The following is a 16,321-nucleotide window of genomic DNA, read 5'->3' as shown; positions in this document are numbered from 1 at the left end:
CAAACTCCACATGGGTCACCTTATTTATGGTAGTCGATATTTTTCTTGGATTCCTCTCTCCAAGAGGTGTAGGATTGATCTAAAGATCATCTGATTCCAACATGTATTTATGGAGATATGAATTTATTTGTATTATTGACAAATTTTCAAGGCCGGCCAACAAGCAAATTACCCCCAGCTCAACCTCAACGTTGCATTTAAATAGAGGAGACCTCAAGTCATTTGAGACACACAACATCTCATGATCTCTCTCCACTTGTTTGGGTTTGTCTTCTCTCAAGGAAGATGTAGTGGAAAGAGTCATCAAAGAGATCCCTAGCCACAGTGATGAAGGAGAAGAGGCCATGCCCTAGCTGCAGTCATGAAGAAGAGAGATCTAGCCGCAGTCTAAAGAAGCCTCTTATATGTAGCAAAAGGAGCCCTTAATCTGCAATCAAGTGGAGACCTATCCGCTGTCAAGAGGAGCTCCATACGCAACAAAAGGGAGCACTAATCTGTTGTCAAAAGGAGGCCCTAATCCACAGTCAAGAGGCCCTAGCCGCAGTCAAAAGGAAGGCCCTAAACTGCAGTCAAGAAGAGCCCTAATCTGCAACAAGGAGGAGGCCTAATTCGCAACAAAGAGAGGCCTGATCCGTAGCAAAGAAAGAGCCTTAACATGCCTAAAAAGGACAACGTAGAAATTCAGTTTGTTGTAGGTGACAACATGGTGAAAGAAGCCATCTAAGACATGCCTTAAGGACTATTTGCAAGGTTGGTAAGCCACAGTCATAAAGTGAAGAAATGCATTGAAGAGATCTACCCTATAGGCTCAGAACAGATCAACGTAGGGCTAGATACATATGCAGATTGGGCGCTAGAAAGTGTTGACAATAAGCCAAGTTCTTGTAGGCTAGATACTGCTGCATTGATGGTGTTCGTAAGCTGTTTGATGGAGGACCATAGGCCTAACTTGCTGCTGGGCTAGGCCGCAGGCCATAGCCAGCAACAAAGGTTGTTCTAAGGGTTGCATTAAGGATATCAAGCCAGACTTGGACAGCGTGGCAATGGTGGAGTCTCACCTTGGTGCACTGCAACCTTTGAAGCCCTGTATTGTTGACTGTATGGAGGATGAGGGCTGAAGATCGCTGCCCTAACCAGAAATGTAGCAAACCACAGTGCTAACATGTTGCAGTTGTGTTATGTGAAGGGCTACTAGATTGATGAACTCCTAAAGGGTATACTTCAACACTCTTAGTGATTGTTTGAAGACTGTCATAAGAATTCAGGGCTGCATCAAGTGCCCTAATTAGAACAATCATCATTAGCAGAATGATATCAGTATTATGAGCCTCATTTGAGTGCACTGAGCTTATTGTTGAAGGCCGATGTTGGTTGGGTTTGACCAAGCCACTTAGAGGAAGATTAGTATCCTGTTTGACCAACATTGACTTCTCTGGTCAAGGCCTTACTGTTGCTGTCATAAAATATCAGTTTTATATATTTGTACTATCTCTCTCTCTACTGAACTATTGAAGAATATAAGAAGAATTGATGAAGGGTTTCCCCACATTGGGGTTTGTCCCTAGCTGGTGCCACATCTTGTGTCCTCTTGTCTTGGCTTGTCTTCTACAGTTTATGTTTATGTTCTATCTACATTTTACTATCATGCCAATGTGATTGCTAAACTAGATATTGATATTGGGCTAACAAGAAAATTGAAGTAAATTGCCCTTAAGCAAAGAACATACCAAAAATTAACATGGTATCAGAGCTGAGGTGAATACAAAGCCCAAGGAAGAGTGAAAGAGCAATCACCGAAGACAGTTGAACAAGGACAAAAGGCTCAATGGGTTCCTCATCCCACTTCCTGACTGAAGACAAGCTCTGTGAAAAGTCTGACTATCATGGATGGAAGATGTCTCTTGATCTGACATTGGAAGAAACAAGAATGGTGGAGCAAGAAATGCCTTTTACTAAAGGCAACCCTACTGCATTCTCCGCTCATGCCAAAAGGAGAAACAATGCAAGGTCTAAAGGTCATTTCCATGGAAAGCCTGGATCTAAGGGAGGAAGGAAAGGCAGGTGCTTTGCTTGCAATAAGTTTGGCCACTATGCAAGGGAGTGTCCAAATAGAAGGGACACATCTCATGATGATGATCACAATCATTCCAGGGGCAACTTCAACAACAACGATCGAAGGAATGATAGGTACAATGGCAAAGGAAAAAGGAATGCAGGACATCAAGGAAATGGTCGACCCTCCAAGAAAGCAAGGAACTCCAAGTATGAAGAATCAAATGTTGTTAACAATAAGCAAAATGATTACTATCTTATATCGGCCCTCTCCACTACCTCTCCCCTAGACACTTTGGGGAATTTGCTTATTGATAGTGGTGCTTCAAGGCACTTCACCAGATACAAGGAAGCTCTCTCTAATCTGATAGAGAAGGAAACAAATTTGGAGATTATTCTTGGAGACAATGCCACCTATCCCGTAAAGGGTGTAGGGAATGTTACTCTTCAATGGAATCAAGGTAACACGATTCATTTACAATTTCTTTATGTACCTGATCTCAAGAATAACTTGGTGTCCATTTCGACAATGGAAGACAAAGGTGGCATTCATCGATGGAAAGGTACGTATTTGGAAAAAGAATTTTAAAGATTCTTTTAATCTTGGGTTCAGGGTTGGCACTTTGTATCAAGTTGCAGGAAGTCCATTGGGGGCCATGTCTTGCGACACATCTCTACAATCTGAACTATGGCACCAGAGGTTTGCCCATCTTCATTGTAACCCAATGTGAGACAGATGGTGATAGGGATGTCTGAGTTCAAAGTAGAGCATGAAGGTGTATGTGCCGAAGGAAAACTTACAAGGGGACCATTCCCCTCAAGTAATAGCAAGACCACAGATATATTGCAGTTGGTCTACTCTGACATATCTGGTATGATGCCCGTAAGCTCTTGGAAGGATGAAGTATACACCTGGTTCTGTCACTTCAAAGACTATGTGGGACAATCTGAGGGGTTTGAGGTTCATGACCGGGCATTTCATGTATGAAGGTTGAAGAAAGCTCTCTTTGGGTTGAAGCAAGCACCTCAAGCTTGGTATGAGAGGATCGATAGCTATCTGATGAATCTAGGATTCATTAGAAGTTAAGTCGATCCAAACCTTTACCTTAAGGTTGAAGATGATAGACCTCTCATATTGGTGCTTTATGTGGATAACCTCTTCTGATAGGTGTAGACCCTCTCATTCACAAATGTAAGAGGGAGTTGGCTTCCAAATTTGAGATGAAAGACCTAGGACTGATGCACTACTTCCTAGGGTTGGAGGTCTGGCAAAAGGCAAGAGAAATTTTCCTATCTCAAGGAAAATATGTTGTGAAGATATTGGAAAGATTTGGGATGGTGGGCTGCAAGCCTGTGACTAACTCGATGGAGCTTAACTTTAAGAAGTTATGCGGTAGTGTTGCTGGACCTGTATTGGGAAATGCTTCTGAGTATTTTCAACTCATAGGAGCATTGATGTTCTTGGTGAACTCCCGTTCGAATATATGTTTTGCAGTTAACACGTTGAGCCAATATGTGGTTGAGCCTCATCACACACATTGGATTGGTGCCAAGAATCTTTTGAGATATCTTCGAGGCATAATCACTCATGGACTGAGATACACTGCCGGAGATGTGAGGCTGCATGGTTTTTCTGATGTTGATTGGGCAGGCAGCGTGGTGGATCGCAAGAGCACTTTTGGGTGTTGTTTCTATTTGGGTTCTACTTCAATATCCTGGATGAGCAGGAAGCAGAAGTTGGTTGCTTTGAGCACCACTAAGGCCGAATACATAGTTGCGAGTATGTCTTCTTGTGAAGTTGTTTGGTTGAGGAAGATCTTCAGTGAGCTGTTTGGATATGTGCTAGATACCACCATGATCCTTTGCGACAACCAGAGTGGGATCCGATTATCAGAGAATCTTGTATTTCATGATCGCTCCAAGCACATAGACATTAGGTACCACTTTATCTAGGATATGGTACTACGAGGAGCAATAAGGTTCCATCACATTGGGACTAATGAGAAGGTCGCCGATATTTTGACGAAGCCCCTAGGAAAGGTCAAATTCTTGATTTTCCAAGAACGACTAGGAGTCGTGGAGAGACCCTCTCCTGAGGATCCTGTATGATATAGATATTGAGCTCTGGGAGCTTCGAGGGACATGGAGTACTTATTGGAGCGATGAGCAACCATAGGGTGAATGGTTCAACCTTCCCCTAATGGTTTGCTATGTAGGCATGATGAGTGGTTCATCCTTCTCCTGTTGAAACACAATCATAAGGTGAGTGGTCCAACCTTCCCCTAGTGATTCGTTGTGTACAGGGTGAGTGGTTCAACCTTTCCCTGGGATACCCCACGGCGATATATAGGCAGGATGAGTGGTTCTTCCTTCTCCTGCTAAGGCATCCTACCCATGCAATTTGGGACTCATGGGAAGTACCTCTCATCTGGCCAATGAGCAAGGAAATGAGGATAGGGACCATAGTACTACCGATGGACGCATCGTGTACTATCACACTCCCTATGCTAGGATGACCTATATTGATCTAGGATCAATTGGAACTGACTTCAGGGTCAATAAGAGTGGTATGAGACCCTCTCTTTATTATGGGACTGACTTCGGGTAAATAGAGAATGGTATGATACATTCTCGACCACTTCTTCTTCTTCATAGTTCAACAAATCAGTGCAAAGCAATGCATTGATGGTAGAGATAGTACCAACTGACAGATGGATTAGCAGATGGAGTTCTTCCTAGTTGAGAGGGAGTGTTAAAATTGGCAACTAGGGCCAAACTCCATATGGGTCACCTTATTTATGGCAGCTGATATTTTTCTTGGGCTCCTCTCTCCAAGAGGTGTAGGATTGATCTAAAGATCATCCGATTCCGACTTGTATTTATGGAGATATGAATTTATTTGTATTATTGACAATTTGTCAAGGTCGGCTAGCAAGCAAATTACCCCCATCTCAACCTCAACGTTGCATTTAAATAGAGGAGACCTCATGTCATTTGAGACACACAACATCTCATGATCTCCCTCCACTTGTTTGGGTTTGTCTTCTCTCAAGGAAGATGTAGTGGAAAGAGTCATCAAAGAGAGCCCTAATCGTAGATCTAGCCGTAGTCATGAAGGAGAAGATGCCATGCCCTAGCCGCAATCATGAAGAAGAAAGATCTAGCCGCAGTCTAAAGAAGCCTCTTATACGCAACAAAAGGAGCCCTTAATCCGTAGTCAAGTGGAGACCTATCTGCTGTCAAGAGGAGCTCCAATACGCAACAAAAGGGAGCCCTAATCCGCAGTCAAAAGGACGCCCTAATTCGTAGTCAAGAAGCCCTAGCCACAATCAAAAGGAAGGCCCTAAACTGCAGTCAAGAAGAGCCCTAATTCGCAGCAAGGAGGAGGCCTAATCTGCAGCAAAGAGAGGTCTGATCCGTAGCAAAGAAAGAGCCTTAACATGACTAAAAAGGACATTGTAGAAATTCAGTTTGCTATAGGTGATAGCATGGTGAAAGAAGCCATCTAAGACATGCCTTAAGGACTGTTTGCAAGGTTGGTAAGCCACAATCATAAAGTGAAGAAATGCGTTGAAGACATCTGCCCTATAGGCTCAAAACAGATCAACGTAGGGCTAGATACATATGTGGATTGGGTGCTAGAAAGTGTTGACAACAAGCCGAGTTCTTGTAGGCTAGATACTGTTGCATTTATGGTGTTTGTACGCTGTTTGATGGAGGATCGTAGGCCTAACTTGTTGTTGGGCTAGGCCGCAAGCCATAGCCAACAACAAAGTTTGTTCTAAGGGTTGCATTAAGGATATCAAGCTAGACTTGGACAGTGTGGCAATGGTGGAGTCTCACCTTGGTGCACCGCAGCCTTTGAAGGCTTGTATTGTTGATTGTATGGAGGATGAGGGCTGAAGATTGCTGCCCTAACTAGTAATGCAACAAACCACAGTGCTAAGATGTTGCAATTGTGTTATGTGAAGGGCTACTAGATTGATGAAATCCTAAAGGTTGCTTCAACACTCTTAGTGATTGTTTGAAGACTGTCATAAGAATTCAGGGCTGCATCAAGTGCCCTAATTAGAAAATTCATCATTAGCAGAATGATATCAGTATTATGAGCAACATTTGAGTGCATTGAGCTTATTGTTGAAGGCCGATGTTGGTTGGGTTTGACCAAGCCACTTAGAGGAAGATTACTATCCTGTTTGACCAACATTGACTTCTCTGGTCAAGGCCTTGCTGCTGTTGTCATAAAATATCAATTTTATATATTTGTAATATCTCTCTCTCAACTGAACTATTGAAGAATATAAGAAGAATTGATCAAGGGTTTCCCCACATTGGGGTTTGTCCCTAGCTGGTGGCACATCTTGTGTTATCTTGTCTTGGCTTGTCTTTTACTATTTATGTTTATGTTCTATCTGTATTTTACTATCATGTTGATGTGATTGCTAAACTAGATATTGATATTGGGCTAACAAGAAAATTGAAGTAAATTGCTCTTAAGCATAGAACATACCAAAAATTAACAAAAACCAGAACTAGAAGGCACATGAACTTCACGTGAGGATGTAGGTGGAGGTGGCAACAACAAAGCTTGTGGAACTCGTGCATTGCTAGTGGATGATGGGGGTGGCATGGTTGTTGTTGTTGTTGGTGTTGCTTCATCATCATCTTTCAAAAGTTATGTTTCCAATTCTTCTAGATGTATAGTTCCATCCTCCAAATTATTTTCTTCTAGGTTGTTGTCCCAAGTCATATATGATGCATCATCACGAGCCCGATCACAATAATGTGTCAACAACCTCAAGTTGTAGTGCACAAAAATCAAGCTTACTTCCCAATTTTCATTGAGGTTGTTTCTTCTCAAATTATCAATGAAGCTATAGGTGCTCCAACACCTCTTTGCAAAAGAAGTATTTACAACCTGTTAAAGCACTTTTTTTGCCAATTTTTCCAAAAGCCCCTGGCCGCCATACATGTCCCACCATGTGACAACATCCAATTTGTCTTTATCTTCCATTGCATGCAAAGAACCAAACACTCTAGTGCTAGTGAAGTATTTGCCTAATTCAAGACACAATCTAGCACACTCCTCACTGTCAAATGCTATCATATACCCATTTTGTACATCTAGCTCTGTATGGGGTTTGGTCCTAACCCCATCCCCAGGTGCAGGTTTTCCCAACCAAGATGGAGAGTAGTATTTTGGCATAAGGATATATGCCAAGACATGTAGAGGAACATTAAGTTTATCCCACCATGCACACACAAAATTGTAAATATATCATACAAGTTAGGATCTTTTTGCTGAACAATATCTTTTATTTGCCCCAACATGTTATCCATCTGCTCATACACCTCCCCAATCATTGGTGCATCTGTATCTACAAAATGAATCATGTTATAAATGGGCTTGGTGTATTGCAAAAAATCCTTCACACGTGCCCAAAACAGACCATCAAGAGCGGTCTCCTCCACCTCTTGAAAAACCTTCCCTATCAAGTGCAGTTGGAGCCCTGTCCTTTAATACCTACTAGTGTTGACTTGATACCATGCTAGCCAATGACTCTCTTACCTTCAAAAGGCACCAGAAGGTGAGGTAATAGCTAGCAAATCTAGTCTTCGCAATCTTCAACGACTCCAACCTTGAGTGACTGCAAAAAAGCCCATGGGTATTGCTATGATTGGTAATAAATTTTATTATTCTCTTGCCTCTTTTTTACAAATCATCAATCCATCTGTATTGAGGTTGTTTTTACTTAATAATATCATGCGTAAAAAAGTTCATTATGTGAATCAAACACCCATACCAAAATATGTTGTGGTATTTATCAGTGTTGTGAAATCGCGATTGGGATTAAATCGACGAGGGGAAAAAATTGGGAAAAATCATAAAAATCGTGAAAAATTTGGCAAAACATCGGCAACATTAAAAAAAATATAAAAAATTCGTTTTTTTTCAAAATTTTAAGTATCTAAGGCATCCACGATTTTTTGACGATTTTTATGATTTTTTGGCAATTTTTACGATTTTTATCGTGATTTTTTCATTTTGGAAAAAATCTTGGCGATTTTCACGATTTTTTCAAAATGAAAAAATTGCCATGTCGAAAAAATCACGATTTTTGCAACACTGGTATTTATCCTCAATGATTGCTCCTATTGCCTTACAATTAGAAGCATATTAGTGATGACTTGGATGACATTGTATGGCCCAATACTTTCAATTGTTTGAAGTAATAGTTCTGCAATATTGATGGTGGTCTTGAACTTTTCTGAGTAATCATATGTTGAAAGGAAGACTGCACCACTAGCAGACACAACAGGAACACTTATCAATGGATTTCCTTTTACATTTGTCCAACCATCAGATACAAGGGATACCCCATGGTCATTCCAAGAATTTGTCAATTTACCCAAAGCATGTGTTATTTTGGCTTTTTCATGATCAAGTCCCACGGTTCTAGCCTTGTCATACCTAGGGCTCTTGTATCCTTTAGGGGCATCATTGATGGCGCCAACCATTTCATGCCAATAAGGTGAGCGAAGAACATTGAATGGTATCCCACATGCATAGAGAAACCGGTAAATTTTTGCATCCACATCATCCCTACACCCTTGATCAAGGAAATCTGATATGGTTCTACGCCTTAAAGGGATGTCTGTGCCTATGCCTCCATATCCACTACCATGGGTGGATGCTGATGGAGTTCTTAGTCTATGTGATTGTGGGCTAGTGGTGTCATGTTCAAAGTCACCCTTTGATCTTTTAGATTTGTATTGGGCTTCCTCCTCTTCCCTTATGTATTTGGTTCTTTGTTGTTGTGACACACTTCCACGAGTTTTGATTCCTATTTGTTTATTTCCATCCCATGCCATTTTCCCACAGAGATGCTTTCTGACACAGGTGTATGAACCCGTTTAAGTGATTTTGCAATGGGTGCATGTAAAGTTAGTGGTCCCACCTCCTTTCCCTCCTAAAAGCCTAGTAACATATTTCCCCAAGGGGGTTTGGTCTACTTTGGTTTTTTCCCTCATCATCTCCCCTCTCATTTTCCTCTTCCTCTTCCTCTTGGTACTCCACCTCTCCAAGGTTTTCAAATCCACTACTACCCACTTCATCCTCTTCACCACTCCTCTTTCTTCTACTCCCCAACATCATCATAACAAAAAAAGGAACCAACATCAAGAGAATACTAAGCCATATAGCCATGATGTTTGAAGTTTTGAACTTTGGTGGAGTTATAGTTTCTTGCCCGCAATAAAATGGAGGAATGGGAATGGAAAAAAGAGAAGAAAACATCTTTCAACAATGAACATATAAAAAACACAAATGCTAGATTATAGTCTAGACCCTACCTCTTTGGCTCTCCAATGGTGCCTTCAATCCCAAGCTCCAATCTCCCTTGCAAACTCCTCAAGCTCCTAAGCAACCCTCTCAATCTTCCTCCTTAACTCAAGCTCCAATTCCAAAAGCCCTCTTGCCCTCTTGCAAATGGTGCATTGTGGGAGGGGAGTAGGCCTTTTATTTCTTTTGGTCCCTCCCCTCCCTCTAAAAACCGGCCACGTGATTCTCGCTGCGGGGAGCTGTCGGGAGCGATCTCTCCCCAACTTAAAAAAATCTCTCCAGGAGCAGTAAAGGAGCGATTCCTGACTGCTCCTGAAAAACCAAGTAGCGGAATTTTTTTTAGGGAGCGCACTCCTGAGGTCTTTCTAGATCCGCTCCCAAGCGGATTGCGCATTGGGAGTGGATTCAAGAGGGGCAGCATTCCCCCGGAGCCCTGGTACTAGCTCCAAGAGCTTGATTAGGTCAACCTTAGCCCAGATAGCCAAATGAATTACAATAATTGGGTTAGTTACCCATCTGCAGGCTCAATGAAGCCATCAATACATTAGCACGTAGCCTCAAGAGAAAATTTAACCACATAAGCTCAATAGAATTGTGGATAATATTGCTTCATATTTGTTTTGCTTTTGGATAGTTGATGTATTGATTGCATTATAGTTGTTTTGCTTTTGGATAGTTGATGTATTGATTACATTATACAATTCGTTACAGCTTTAATAACGATTGGAATGATTAACTTGCATAATTCTGTATCTATGGTCTTATTCTGCGTGGTAGTGCTTCATGTTTGTTTTGCTTTTGGATAGTTGATGTTTTGATTGCATTATACAATTCCTTACATCTTTAGTAAAGATTGGAATGCTTAACTTGCATAATTCTATGTCTGTGGTCTTTCTTGCAGGGCATAAATAAATGTTTTACCTGCTTAGAATAAGATAAAAGGATAAAAAGAGGAACTATGAAACTAAGAGGGGGCCTGGAAGTCTGGAAAATGGGCATAGTTAAATATTCAAATGCACTAAAACTCCAAGAAGAACTAGTTAAGAAGAGACAGATGGGAATCATTCCAGATGCACTTTTATGTTTGCAGCATCCACCCACTTACACACTTGGAAAGCGGAGGACAGATCATAATTTGCTAGTTTCTCAAACTGATCTTGAAAACATGGGTGCTGAGTTACATTATACTGAAAGGGGAGGAGATGTGACATTTCATGGACCACATCAGGCGATTTTGTATCCTATCATTTCTCTTAGAGAATCTGGACTTGGTGCTAGGAGGTATGTGGAAAATTTAGAGGACACTATGATCAAATTAGCTTCTGTGTATGGGATTCAAGCTCAGCGTGGCATGAAAGGAGAAACTGGAGTTTGGGTTTCAAACAGAAAGATAGGGGCTATTGGTGTAAGGATATCATCAGGAATAACATCTCATGGTCTGGCATTCAATATCAATCCAGATTTGACTTTTTTCTCTCATATTGTACCTTGTGGAATCCCTGACAAAGAAGTAACATCTCTTAGAAAAGAATCTCAGATGACACTTCCAGAAGAGAATGTGATTACAGATTCCCTTGTTGACTGCTTCATCGATGTCTTTGGCATTCAGGATGTTACATATAAAGAGACTAACTTTCTATCACGGGATGTTGAAGATGTTAAATAATGAACATAGCCTACATTTATATTTCATGCCATTTTAATTTCTTTGTTGCTAATTTACTTATGGGAAGTTATTGTTGAGTTTGACTTATAGATATTTTTGTAGCTCTATCCGTGTATTTTACTCTCTAGTGTAAAGTCTGGTCCATCTGTCAGCTACATACTGATCTGGACATATTTCTGTGTTCCTATGGAGAGATATTGAGATATGAGAATTGAGCTAAACTTCAAATGTAATATCCATGAAAATTTTAAAAACTAGAATGTTTACACTATGCTTCTCTTTATACGTCCATTACCAGCATGTAAACATCCAGCAACCCTCCACAACTAGAATCATAATGTTTAGACTAAACTTTTATTAATGTATCCATTACCAACGTTTAAACATCCAGAAATGCAGCATTAAATGTTCCAAGCTAGGATCATAATTAGCACTCTTGAATCCTTCCGTATATGGAATCTCGTAAATCCTGTTATATATAGAATTTTGTAGTATAACTATGAGGTGTACATTTATGAGATTTATAGAATTTGTTTTTTAAGATCTCCCCTACCAACATTTAATTTAATGAGACACACATGCATATGATCAAATACAAATATGTACCATTTATAATTGTGGAAACTCAGAAGTCGAAAGAAGACATAACCTTACCTTTTAAATCTGACGTGCAGTCTGTTTAAATTTCAACAAAATCTCCCTCCATGCTTGCAGGTTTTGTATTGATTGATTTTACACTATGTTATCTACAAGTAAAGGTGCTCACTGATGTTCACATTGTGGTTGTTGCCGGTTGAGATCTCTGAAAAGCCTCCGCGGCTCTGCCTAATGTTTTTGGCATTGTGGGTATTGTGTAGAAATGGAACGAGAGGAGGGTATGATACAATTTTTTAAAATTAAGGTATGCTTTCATTGTCAAAACATGATTTATTTTATTAATGCAAATCGAAAATTAAAGAATCTGGTTTATTATGAATGGTTCAGATGGTTTTGTGAGCAGACTGTTACCATTTCTTCTTCAAATATCTAAACACGGTTAAGTACGTGAGCATCAATGCATTATCATAATAGTATGTTTCCAAACTCGATCTTTGATTTTCTTCATGCACAGGTATCCCTTTCTACTGTTTTCTCTTTGGGTTTTTTCATTTTTCAAGTCAATTTTTTTTCAAGGTATAACATTTTAAGATACTTGATTTTTGGAACACATAAAAATTTTGGTAAAATATTTTTATTTTTGAACCCCCAAATGCAATTGATCTTTTGTTTAGATGATTCATGTCAATTTGATTTTGTAGGTTTAATTTGTTGTATAGTTCAATGTCTTATAACACCCATAATTATCTCTAGTTAAAATTTGTGGAGGGTTGGAATTTTGTACAATCCCAATATTTACTAAAAACTTGTTGGGATAATCTATTAAGAAAGACAACATATAATTAATGTTTTTAAAATGTCCAAGTCTAGTTTAAACATAGACTTTAAGATTGCATATCTCAAGTTCCAAATTTGATATGTTAGTCATTTGTGTGAACTTGTCATATGCATTTTAGAACTTCACATATCCAGGTTTAGATAAATTGGATTTATTAACATAAGTGTGGCCACACACTTCCTAAAAAGTTGATAGGCCATCATGATCCCACTCCCTCTGGCACCCCAACCCAAGCTTTAGAATCGTCTATAGTTTACATCGTTGTTATCCATGGAGTGAAGAACTGAAGTATTTTGAGGTGTTTTTGATGTGTGAAAGAAATGCCAGGACTTATTCCTAATGGGATCGTTGAGGTTTGTGTCTCTGATTGAGTTGGTGCGCTTTATGATTTTATATGGTCTGAGATTAATAAAAATTTGGTTGTTTAAGCCGGTGGTAACGACAATGTTAAAATTTGGGATATAGCACTTCCATCTGGAACAAATCCTACCTGAAGCTTGGAAGAGTACCCACGTGAGGTTGGAGGTGTTTTTAATAAATTTGTTTTTTTTCAAAATCTTATTGTGTTTTTCTCAAAATCATTTAATCGTCTCTTTTAAATTTAATGTTGATTTAATTAATCATAATATATTTTTAGTTGTTTTATTAATTAAATTTAATTTAATATAGAGTTTTCCCACTGTACATCTCGTTATCACGGGTTCGAATGGGTTGATTTATTGAATTTTCCCTAATCTCAATTTTCCTAATGTGAATCTGTTATCACGAGTTATAATGGGTCGATTTATTGTGTCTCTAATTTGGTCATACCACTGTTGATAATATCAGCAATATTCGAAAATATCGCGATATTTTCGGCAAAACGATATATCGCCAAGAAAATATTGCGATATTTTGAAAATATCGGCAAAATATCAGCTATGTTTAAAAATTTGAAAAAGTTATTTTTTATGCTTGCCGATATTTGCCGATATTTTTCTGATATTTTTGCCGATATAGCCGAGAAGATGTTTTCTGGACCCTCGTCGATATTGCCAAGAAGATGTTTTCTGGACCCTCGCCGATATTTTGCCGATACCGATATTTTCAACACTAGGTCATACAATCGTCACTATACATTTCATTTATTGTCTCTAATCTGGTCATACAATCGGCTGCTTCGTCTTGCTCAAAATGCAGAAATCCATAACCTTTGGATTTCCCTAATCTTGGGGTTAGGATTTGGTTAACTGTGATCTTGTTAGTGAGGAGACTCACCCACGAAGGTCTTCAAGGGAAGACTAGCAGACACAGAAGCGTCTGGACAATTGTACACTGAAGGTGGCTACCATTCGTTCAGGTATGGGGGCCATTGGTTTGTCTACCACTGAAGCACTTGTATAGGTCCCATAGGATATCAGCTGGGATTTTTTAGGGGGTGTCTCAGTCTTGCTTTTAAGCTACTGTATATGCGGTCTGGGCATATGTTATTAGAAATGTTCATAACGGGTTTCCTTTTGTAATGTTATAGTGGTCTCGCTCTTAAATTTTTGGGTCTCATATGGGTATATTCAATGGGTTATACTGATTTGGGGAGGGGTAATATGTCTATCTCTGGACTTTTCCAGTCGGAGCTCTTTCACATTCTGCTGATTATAGCTATTTCTTTCTACATACTTTTTTGTATCTATATGACCCATTTACTTCATATGTCAAAGATGACTAATGTCTATCGGAACTGAGATTACAAATCTGCTATGTCCTCCAATTAACTACGGGGAAGTTTCATGCCTGTATCCTATCAGTTCTAATTCTCTCTGGCATCGGTGGATTAACTCGTTTCTCATTTCCTGCCCCTGCAAATATTTTGGAATCCGCATTTGCAATCGGTGGTGGACATGTATGGGATGTTGCTGTTGTTGTTGTTGTGACGAACTATAATTCCTCTCTGAATTCTATGTCACCTGATCTGATTTGCTTCATGTTTTCTCCCACAATTTTGAATCGTCTGGAAAATAGTTTGGATCTCTGGTTTTTCCGGTGTCGGTTTTTTACATTTCCGGTATATTTCAAAATTCCTCTGGGGGTGGGTGCTTATGCACTTTGGATGGGATATCTTTCTACTACCCATTACTCGCATGCTTTCTTATATGAATGTTCATGTGACATGGGGTTCATGTACTTGTGGTCAAATCGGGGTTCTTTTAATATTTTCCTTTTTTAATTCTAGATCCGGTTTTGGAATTAGCACCAATGGCGGTACTATCTCTACCGGCTGAATGTGGGATTTATTCTCTGTTGTCTGTCCTCCTTTGGGGTTTGTACTTTTCCTGATCCCTAGGTGTTTGGCGGACATTCTCTGAGCGCTTTTCATTAAGGATTATCTACCTTCTGCCACCTTTCTTAACTAGAGTGTCCTGCATCACATCCCAACACGTTTTTGGTATTGTCTACTTTATTACTCGGGTGGTATGGATGTGCTGGACTTTGACACGTCCACACAAGAGGCATTTATTTGTGCCACCATGGAGGCCAAGACTAATTGCTGCCTTTCTTCTGATTTGGTTCGTTGGGGTGGCACACGGGATGTGCCTACTTGGCACTCCAGACATGATGGTGTTCATGTGACAAGTGGTGCACATGTGGCCCTTGATCATCATGTCGATCACCACGGGGACTTTGGAAGTCAATCTAGGCATGGCCACAGATCTATTAAAATTTCATCCCCGCCACCTTCTCTGGTTTTCGATAACACGGTGTTGGTTGATCGTATTTCCAGTCTTCAGAAGCGAGCGCTAGTCGATAAGTGGCACTTTGCGGACTTTAGTGATGCAAAGATGCGTTCTTGGGTGGATTCTAAATGGAAATCCTTGCTTAGATATATGCTTACGGTGGTTCGTCTGCTTTGGGGGTGGTACAGTTTTCATTTCCTTAGCCAGGAGGACCTCATGAAAATAAAGGCTATCACGTGGATTTAGGACATAAGTTTAATTGCGCTCCATGCCTGGTATATTAGGTTTAATCCACTGAAAGATACACCTCAAAATAAGCTTATTTGGGTTAAATTGTTAAGGCTGCCTATTGAGCTTTGGACTAAGCCGGTTTTCATGGATATAGGCAATGTGATTGGCAAGTTTGTTTACGTGGATCCTAGATGTCCAGGGGTGCAAGACAGGCGGGTTGCCTGGATCCTAATAGAAAAAGAATACAGAGGTGGCTTTCCTAACCATATTGCTATGAACTGGGGAGATACGAATTTAACCCAGCGTCTAGATTTTTGGGGGGTGACTTTCCGGTGCTCTTACTGTCATTGCACTGTCACCTTCTGGCCCAGTGCAATCGTCGCTGGGGTGGTAGGCGCACGACACAAGCGTGGAATTGTTTTGGTTCATCTGGGTTGTCCCTAGTTGATGATCGCGTATATGGCTCCAAGGGTAGGATGACACAACATGGCAACATCTCTCGAATTTCTCCAGGTACTTCACATGATCCTTTTACTTTACAACCCTCTACTTTCTGATTATTACATAATGGATCCTCCCCCATCACTATTCCCTCATCTCCACTGTCATCTGACGGGCTTGTACATTCGAGGAAAAAATCACCCTCCCCGAATATTCCCTCATCACCTCTTGGGAATTCCTTTTTGCGCAACAATTTTCCTATCTTGTCCACGTCACATGACGTGCCTTCATCCTCACACATCATTTATGCACCTGCTCCATCTCCTTCCCATTACACTCGACCCTCTCAGGGTTGTCGGAAAAGTCTCACTCCTCCAAATTCGCCTCTTGCTTCACCTACAAATTCTGTGGGTAGCGATTTGGATTTTCTGCTCCATAGAAAG

General features: G+C 40.2%; 1 pseudogene across 2 annotated transcripts in view; it reads left to right on the top strand.

The window, feature by feature from the left end:
• Positions 1-11,086, top strand: part of LOC149194770 (octanoyltransferase LIP2, mitochondrial pseudogene) — a 107,911-nt pseudogene extending 96,825 nt beyond the window's left edge. For both annotated transcript variants that reach the window (XR_016254566.1, XR_016254565.1), the window contains exon 2: positions 10,296-11,086. The product of XR_016254566.1 is annotated as an octanoyltransferase LIP2, mitochondrial pseudogene, transcript variant X2 (transcript). The remainder of the gene's footprint in view (positions 1-10,295) is intronic.
• Positions 11,087-16,321: the final 5,235 nt, after the last annotated feature.

This window comes from Pinus tabuliformis, chromosome 2_2 (genome assembly GCF_031772625.1).
Source record: "Pinus tabuliformis cultivar Carrire ecotype Pingquan chromosome 2_2, CPIR1, whole genome shotgun sequence".
NCBI classification, from domain to species: Eukaryota; Viridiplantae; Streptophyta; class Pinopsida; order Pinales; family Pinaceae; genus Pinus; species Pinus tabuliformis.
Note: the sequence above shows the minus strand (reverse complement) of the source record. Positions and strands in the feature narration are given on the sequence as shown.